This window comes from Macrosteles quadrilineatus, unplaced genomic scaffold (genome assembly GCF_028750875.1).
Source record: "Macrosteles quadrilineatus isolate MER2022 unplaced genomic scaffold, UCM_ALF_1.0 Scaffold_9__3_contigs__length_116548681, whole genome shotgun sequence".
NCBI classification, from domain to species: Eukaryota; Metazoa; Arthropoda; class Insecta; order Hemiptera; family Cicadellidae; genus Macrosteles; species Macrosteles quadrilineatus.
Window position 1 is genome coordinate 78,011,589 of NW_026542602.1, and position 9,560 is coordinate 78,021,148.

Sequence of the window (9,560 nt, forward strand, 5' to 3'; positions counted from 1 at the left end):
TTTTTTGGACACCCTGTATATATTTTCATATACAAACAAGTTAGTCTTCTAGTACCAGAATGCTATGAACATTAAGACTACAAGTAAAAAATATACAATATTACTATTTTTGGTAATAAAGTAAAGCAAAACTGCGCATTAAATACACAGTTGGCAACAGCGTTATTTGCTAAAGTTACTGCCGTTTCAAAACAATAGCAATTAAAGCGGAAATGTTAATGGATATTTGAGCAATATTTTGCCTTGTCACTATGGGGGCTATAAACATGTTGGTGTAGCTTTAGGGTAGATTAAATTATATTTTATCCTAAGTAACAAGCAATTGCTGTTTGTTATTTACTCGTTGTATGTATTTTATCATTTAATTCCTCTCTACTTCGAACACGAAATGCAATTTAATTTTGCGAACATAGTCACATTACACAAATACGATAATAATATCAGTGATATTAATAAATGATAAATAAACTAAAATATATGGTTTAACACTGTTAGGTTTTGAGTTTCAAATAAAACAGTGCAGGGCATTTCACAAAAACAGTTGCCACTAACTGACTGCATTTTCTCGCTAACTATGTCCCCAAAACTAGTTACTTAGGCGGATTCAATTAACAATTCCAATTAATATTTTTAATTACGTTTGGAAACCCAAAACTAGCTGGAAAACCATTTTACAATTGCAGCCTTGCAACTTCAGGCTCTGTTAAATGTTTGTTTAGGCCATGTGCATCTCTGAAGAGGAATGAATATATTAATAGCATATATTAATAGCAAGAAAAGTATAAAAACTCATTACCACGTCGCTGATGCGATACCAGTGGGAATACTCCAATTATCCAAGTAAGTATCCAAGTAAATCTGTAATCTGCAAAAATCCTAGCGTGTAAGTGAGAAAAATCTTGTTCTTATATTTTATGGAGAAAATCTGCTCTGTTGTTGCGAAGTAAAAAGCACTATCCAACACAGTCTTTCACGATAACACATTTTTATGTGAGATTGGGGATTATCTTTCTCCTATTCATTTAATCCCTCTCTTTCAATGCTGAACGAACTGTATTTGAGAAGAATCCAATTACGAGATGGATATGTGATTTCCCCTAACCTTAGTAATTTGTTAATGCATTGTCTTTTAGAGGGTTTAAAGTCATCACGTAAACACCTTCTCCGAAAGAAACTTTTGAAGTAAGCTATGTAGGCCTTTTACACTTTACATAAGTAATAATTGATTCGATATCTTAACTTTTATATTTAAATTTACATATTTTACCATTTATTACACTATAATTTGATAACTTATGCACAATATGTGCTATTTGCTTCACATACCTCCTGGCCGTTTACAACAATGCAGAGTTTACTATTTCCTTCCTGTTATTAATATGTCTACTGAATAAACACATTATAGTGATGAGCCAAAAGTTCTTTGCTGGCCTGTGTCTGTTTTAGTAATTTTAACGGCATTGTGTAAGAATCTGTAGCTCATATGCAATATTTAAAAACGTGGTTTTTATATAAAAATAGCTTTGGCGTAGTTTTTTTGGTACTTTTAAAATATAAATATCGGAAGCTTAGTGAGACACTCTGAAGATTCCTTCGATCTCTGCCAAAGACCTCTGAGTGGAAATTGAATATTTCCTGCCACCGATCAGTTTTCTTTGTCGGCCTTTGTGGGCTCACAAAATATATTGCCATGTCTATTTCCTTGACATATAAGTATGTACCTTAGTTTAGATTAGGTTGTCAGTCTACATTTTTCACAATACAGTTACTTTTATATCAGTTTGTTAAACGGAGTACCATAAATGTAATAACCTGACTACGTAGTTAATTCAAACACAGTAAGCAACTAGTAAAATGTTTTAACTACTACATAACTTAAACTAAACAATGATTGTTAAGTTTTTCTGGAATATTTTTAGTTTATTTGAAAGAGATTAAATTTAACTTAAAAAAACGTTCTTAATGGATCGGAAATTAGGAAAATTATATAATAATGAGGAAATAACACTATAAATATACTCTGCAAGTATTTAATTTGAAGAATCACTACTAATTTAAGAGTTCAAACATAGTGTGCTTTTTGTATTAATTGTTTATTACTTTATAAACTAAACTAAGAACGTGGCCAAAGAAAAAAAAACTTAAACATCTTAAAGACTTTGAAATAATGAACGTTGACTGTTTGTAATTGTCATAACGACGACATATAATTTTGAGATAATAACAAAATATATTAATCTGTAAGGGATTCGCTTTATAGTTTTATTAGGTATAAAATACGTCAACTATTATTATGAGAAAGAAGTAATTTCAGAAAGAACAATTTGTATTTCACGAAATGACACGGAAATGTTTCTAGTCTGGTGAAAGAAGTTTGCTAAAGTTTCAAATGTTACCTGCTTTACGGTGGCGTCAAATCTTATTTAAAAAAGTTTGAATGTAAATCACGCTTTCTGCAAGTTTCATCTAGTTCTAGTTTTCTTCTCGCAGTTTTCCAAAATAAAACTTTCTACCATTATATTTTGTTGTACATAAAATGTATAATACTTCCGTTTACTACACAAAATCAATGCAGAACTAAATCATGGTAAGACTTAAACGACTTAATTCAATAAACTCTAAGACATTAAACAAAATCTGTCACTCACATGTATTCATCCATTACCACGACACTCTATTTTTATATTGTTTCCTTTGACATGATAAACCACTGTCAGAATTTTTGTTGTCTGTGTCATAGTAGATACATGGACGCAGTTTCTGGTTCTTTTTTACTCAAAAATTATAAATCTGCTCTATGATAAACTATTCGCATTACCTTTGCTTCCGAATGGAACGAGATCGCAAAGATGTGGTTCTTTAAATCTACTGTAAAAACAGTTACACAGTTATCATTGATTATAGAGGTAAATTGTTATCGTCCTGAGGTGTTTATTTAATTTATATCTCTTTGGTTCATAAATTTACAATTAGATCAGGTTCAGAACCATAAGGTTAACTCTAATAAAAACAATTAAGAAAACAATAAATGATAAAACAATAACAATCATAATGGCTAAAGCATATTATTTTTATGTGATTTAATACAACACTTTAATTATGTTAAGTACCATTAGGGAAGGATTGATTGGAAAACTGGTATTTTGTGGAGAGGTTTCTCATCAAGACATGTCATTCAAGTATGCAGTTGATAGGTATGCGGCTTTTGTGTTTCTCTAAAGTTTTTGATCCTTATTAGCTTTATAATAATTACTAGTTGTGCCCCGTGCTTCCCAACGGGGCAATAATTACTTAGGAGAACAATGTGGGTTACTTAATCTAGGACTACTGAAGAAAGTATCATACCCACTTGATAACTTGGCAAGTCTTACTATGCAAATTAAACAGGAAAATATTAATAGTACATACTGCTTATTTAGATTAAAATCTATTGTGTATTTGTATTAAACTGTGTGACGGAGTTAAAACTAATCATTTTATTGTAATTTAATAATCTACTATGAGAATAAAAATATTAACCTGGGAAAAGTAGAAGAAATAAACTGTATCAGCAATCTGACACATAGTTTCTCATTTTAGCTTGCCAACAAACTTTATCATAGGTAATCTATGAGATTAACTATGATATAACAGATAAATAAAAAAAAATTGGATTCAATTTTGAACTGTAATTTTTACAGGAATTGGGTTTGCACTATTTTCTTTAGAATTATAAGGACCATCAGACGAATATCAACCAGAATCGTTGTTTTATTTTCATAATAAACTCCAGCTAATCATTTGAAATAAGGGTCATGAAAAAAATTTATGTATACATTTAGGGTCAAACAATAGACAATATTTACATGGAAAGAACGTCAAAGCATTGAAAATCAGAAGCAAAGTTGAGCTAGCATTTCATTTTATGAGAACTCTGAGTGGAAATTGCATATTTCCTGCCTTTTCCCAATGTGCAGTTTTGTAGATTGGCAAAGCCGAAAATATGATTACTTGCCAATACTTTGAGTATGATTGTGTGTATTAGTATCCCTTAAGTTTGGAATCCATGCTGTGTTTGATGGAATGAAAATTCAGGATCAATTAGTAAATGTGTTTTTCCTTTACAGTATAATCATAGACTAAAATTAGACAAATATTTAAAACAGTGCGCACGCAATAATGGATGTTTAAATCATACATAAGGTAAATTATATACAGCCATATGCTTGAATATCTATGGTTGTTTATAATAAAACATGTAGAATATAAACGTAACTAAAAATATCATGTTATAATAATATAGTTTTTAACTTTTTAAATAAAAAAAAATTATATTTATACAGTGTGTCCCAGATCTCTCTATCAAAATTTTAAAGCATTGCAAAAAAATAGCTCAAGAATATGCGTAGGAAAAAATTTGGCGCTGTTCCGCTCAGTAGTTAGGTTAATACGGTACTAAACTTCAAAGTCCTTTTTTAAAGCCTTTTGATCCACCCTCTAAATACGGTTAGTGATAATAATTTTTTTTGCACCAAAATGACCAAGGTGGTTAAGCCTTTAAATTGATGTATCACACAACTCATATTTACATTTGAAAATTTCTCAAAAAGCACCCCTACCCTCCAATTTGGGCCTTTTTGGGCATTTTTCAAAATTTAAAATAATGTTATTGGATTTGGCATGTCAAAATTAGGGGAGAAAGAGGAAGAAAAATTGTTAAAAGCCTTAAACAGACATGGGAAGTTTTCAAATGAACATCCTGTATATGTATATATTCATGCTGTTAAGTTTACCAGACGTCACAATAATTTTCTATTAGTAATCCATGACGCGCGAACTATGTCATAAGAAAAACAAATTTTACTAAACTATAAAACCTTTCAAAACAATGTTGAGCCTTTCACGTAAACGGCCGCTACCGAGTGTGCCTGACTGTTAATTCTCCATTCAAGTTTTCTCATTAACTTTGTCCCCTAAACTGTTGACTTAAGTAGGCTCGCTTTCATTTCATAACAACTTTATTACAAGTCATTTAACCATTTTGAGTTACTAGCGAAGTTTTAATTTTTATTGAGTTACGAAAATACCCTAAACTGTTATGAGCAAGTAGGTATTGCTACATGTATTTTGTTTAGTATTGTTAATTTATGGGTAATGTGTTTGTTATGATGTTTTATAATAATTTTAGGACATTTTATAAGTTCTATGATTTATTTTTGATTGATAAATTGCTAATGGAATTTTCACTGTTCTATTTCTGATTCCATACCGTCCAATATTGTAACAAAACTTACGCTAGTAGGTTGTAATATATTGTACAGAAAAACTATACTATTCACACACAACAGTGGTGTCAATACTTAATTCGAATTACACTACTAAATCAAAAAGTAATATATGTGTGGAAACCAATGTATACAACATTTTAACAGGACTTTCCTCCTAGGTTGTATATCGTTATAAGCAGCATGGAAAAGTTTGTAAGTGATGACCAAAGGTTAAAGCTGAATTGTAAATAGTTGGTCTGATGTATTGGTGCAAGATGCTACTAAGTAATGTTTACCACCCATTATTATGTGATGTGTTCGTTGTAATGTTTGTCAAAATTAGGCGAGCCAGTGGCTCAGTTGGTAGAGTCAAGGACTTCGGGCCTAAGACAGTGATGTCGTGGGTTCGGATCCTGGTCACTGCCTCAAACATTTCATCAATATAGTTCACCATTGAATGTACCGGCTCAGTCCTTGCTTTGTCGGATACGTTCCACGCACAGATATGTAGTCTATGTGGACGGGCAAATGCATTGTCAAAAGAGGCCACTAACCTTAAAAGAAAAGAATGAAAGAAGGAAAAAGCCTATACCATAATTGGTGGATTCAATCAAGCATCTATGTTCGACTAAAATTGTTATTGCACTTAAGAGATTTTGGAAATTACTGTACAGTATGTTTGAAAAGATAAACGCTATGTTCCTAGCATTGATATAAAACCACTTTTACATCCTTTTACAAGTTTGGATGGAGTCAATAATATTGAGAACTGGGTTTTAATTTCGGAAAACCATGAAATGTTGTCTCCTTGCTTTGGAATCTCTAATTTTGCTATCGAATATCAATACTGAAGTTGATAAATAGTAAACTCCTCTACTGGTAAGAAGCATCTGGACGTATGCTAACTAGAAATTAATCAAAATTGAGTGTGATATAGAGTGAGACACATTGTACAGCTTTTTAACTATTAAGACGTGCTGTTTATTCAAGTAGAACCATTTGGTAAAATTCTTATAAAAAAGCTCTTTTGGTTCCAGTTCCAGTACCCAATAAGCACCAGTAAACAGGATTCATCAAAATGTGATATTATTTGGCAAAAAATCACTCAGTTTCCTAACTCTATAGGTGAAATTGAATTACTAAAAATTATAATTCAATAGAATTCTTGCATTCCATTGACCCACAAAAGTGGTTACATTTTTATGTGCAACAATAGTGATTGTAGGTGAAGATAAATTTTACAATCTCATTCACTTGATAATATTGCAAATTAAAAACCATAAAACTAAGTGTATGAATGCCTTGCGAGTAGGTCTATATTCTCTCAATATGAATATCTGCACGTATCCAGCACTATTAAAAAAGATTGGTAAATCCTTAAAACCGGTTGAGTATGATCGAAGCACTTTCTTGCACAATTCGCAAAATTAAATAAACAAATGTTTAGTTGATAAATTAATATAACTTATCCTTCAATTTTTATTTACGAGGAACGATTTGCCTTTTCTAGAAATAACAGTATTGCCTAAAATGCTAGGCACATGAGTAGAGTGTTATTATTCTATGTTCACTTCATTATTTCTTTATTTTTCCTTTTTGTTGCTGATGTTTTCTCACTTCTTTCAGGGAGTCACTGAGACATTTTAGTGTAACAGTTATTCTAAAACAACTACGAATGCTAGTTAGATTGTTAGATTTCTATTGTAACTATTGTAACGATCCAGCATACCAACTTACAATTCACTAAAGAGAAAAGAAGATAAACAAATTATGTTAAAACTTGGACCCTTAGTAATTGATTTAGCCGAATTAACATTGCCATTCAGAAAAAGTGATTATCTATTAATTTTTTTAGTGATGCAGAAATAGGAAACAAAAGTTTAAACTTTAACATATAGTGTCAAATACTGAAAAGTCTTTACAAATTTGCTATCACCACTATTACATAAACAAACTATTAATACTACAGACAACAAAAGAATGTCGTCATATTATTGTAAAACGATAATTCAAGTCACTTACACAGCTTAGTGGACCTAATGACAGTTCCAGTATTATCATTAGCATGGAAATCGTCTCCGGTTATTGTAGGAACTTAACAATTTATAACCACTGATGTAAGTTGTCAACTGATAGTCTCAAAGGCATCCTCCCTGATAACACTAACTTTAACATCATTTATCAAAGCATATCATGTTTCAAGCTTAAAGACTTTACGCATTTGTATTTGTCGAGATTTGAGTCTTCATAATTGTAGTCATGAATTGCAAGAACATTTATTAAAAAAGATTTTAAATCATAGGAGGTTTAGTTTGTGTATTCTTAGTATAATGAAAAACAATTTTTTATTATAATGATAAGTACAAGTTACGTGATTTAATTTTTTGATTTTAGATCTTAACAGTAATTTATTCTAAACCAATATATTATGTGTTTTTGATGAAAGTGTAATATAACTTAGAAGCTACCTCAAGTTGGGCGCAGAAATTTAAAACCATAGCAAGCTAAACTAAAAGCTAATCGTATACAGAAATTATCAGTTCCATTGGTTTGTGGGCCACAACATATTCGTTTTTTGTTTAAATTGCAATGCGTAATGTTCTGTTTTATCAATTGCTAAATAAATAAACTGAACTGAACCAAATAACTAAATATATATAAATATATACTGTATAAATATCTACCAATAACTTACCTATATCACTCCGTGTATTATATTACATGAATGTTAATTTTAATAAAACGTTTTATTCCACATTAACTAAAATGTGTAAACAATCTTTGTATACCTCCATACCCGACAAAAACTAATCAAATTGTATGAGAAAGTAATAACATAATGGATATGTCTCCTGCTTTGTTACGTAGCTTATAATGTAAAACAGATTTGTTTTATTTAATATGTAATGCGTTTATAATGTAGCGTAGCTTAGTTTGTTAAATTATAAATGACTTGCTATATAATTTCTATATTAATCCACGTCCAGTTTAAATCTTCATAGTATGTATCATGTATTATGATACAAGTAATATTTGGATATAGCTTTTATCTAACTTAATTTCCTCTACAAAGAAAGCATTCAAGCATTCACAAGGGTACTCTATCTTCAAGTTTATATGAGGGTTTAGGCCGATAAAATTGGTTTTCAATGAATCAAATTAAGATTATCCTTGGATTATTTATTTGGTTGGTAGAAGTTTAAATAGTTATTTGGACATTATGGACAAACATTGGATAGTATTTAGAGATAATTTTATAAAGAGCTGTGTTTTCTTATCAGTTATGTTTAGGTGTATGATCCATTCATAGCCTTGCTCTTTGTATACAGATTCATCTGCAATAAAGTATACTGAAGTACACATTTAACATATTGTCGTGGTGTACTTAAATTTAAACTTTGTTCAAACAGGCTCGCCTCTTTAATATACTAAATATGCTACCCTTTAATTTCACAATGTTCAGTTATTATCACCAGTGAAACTGCCTTAAACAAGTTGTCATATATTCATACAAGAACTACATGTTATTTTTATATCATCATTTGATTCATAAACATGGATATCTCTTAGCAACTGAGATGTTATAAACATAAAAAAAAACTCTGTTGTAGTATGTTCATACTTTAAATGGTTTATATCTTTAAACTTATTTTTTTTAAGTCAATTTTTGCCATAGGGGAGTATTTGTTAAGACTCAAAAATTATTGTGAAAATTTTCCTTTACGGATATAGTTTTATAATTATCTACATAAGATTCAAATTTCAAACGTAATTTAAAAATCCTGGATTAATCCATTCATGAAATTTAACGAAATTATGTTACATTAAGTATTTATATTTTTTTATTTATATTTTTAGGATACAAATTTTGTTTTCACATGAGGCTAAACATAAATTGGTACTTACGTACTATACACACCTAATAATTATAACCTAACCTAACCTAACCTAAGGGTGGTTAAGTTAGGTTAGGTTAGGAAGATTTTGTTATTTAAACTAATTAAAATCTTATTTGGAAGACCCATAAATTTATATATCAAAACTTAACAATATTTTTTATTAGATTAAACTTCCAATTTAAAAAAGAAAACTTAATAATTCTTTGGATGGAATGTTTTTGTGGACCAAGTTATGAACTACGTCGGTGTTTTGTGTCGCAAGTTTTGCGGTTACAACTTTGTCGCAGTTTCTGTTCTGGTTTAACTTTTGTTTCCTACACTAATGGCTTCCTTGGGTTTTAAATATATTCAAATAAAAAAGAGATATTTTTGTGTTAGTTTTTTGTGTGATTGTCAAAGACTCGTCGGTTAGTAT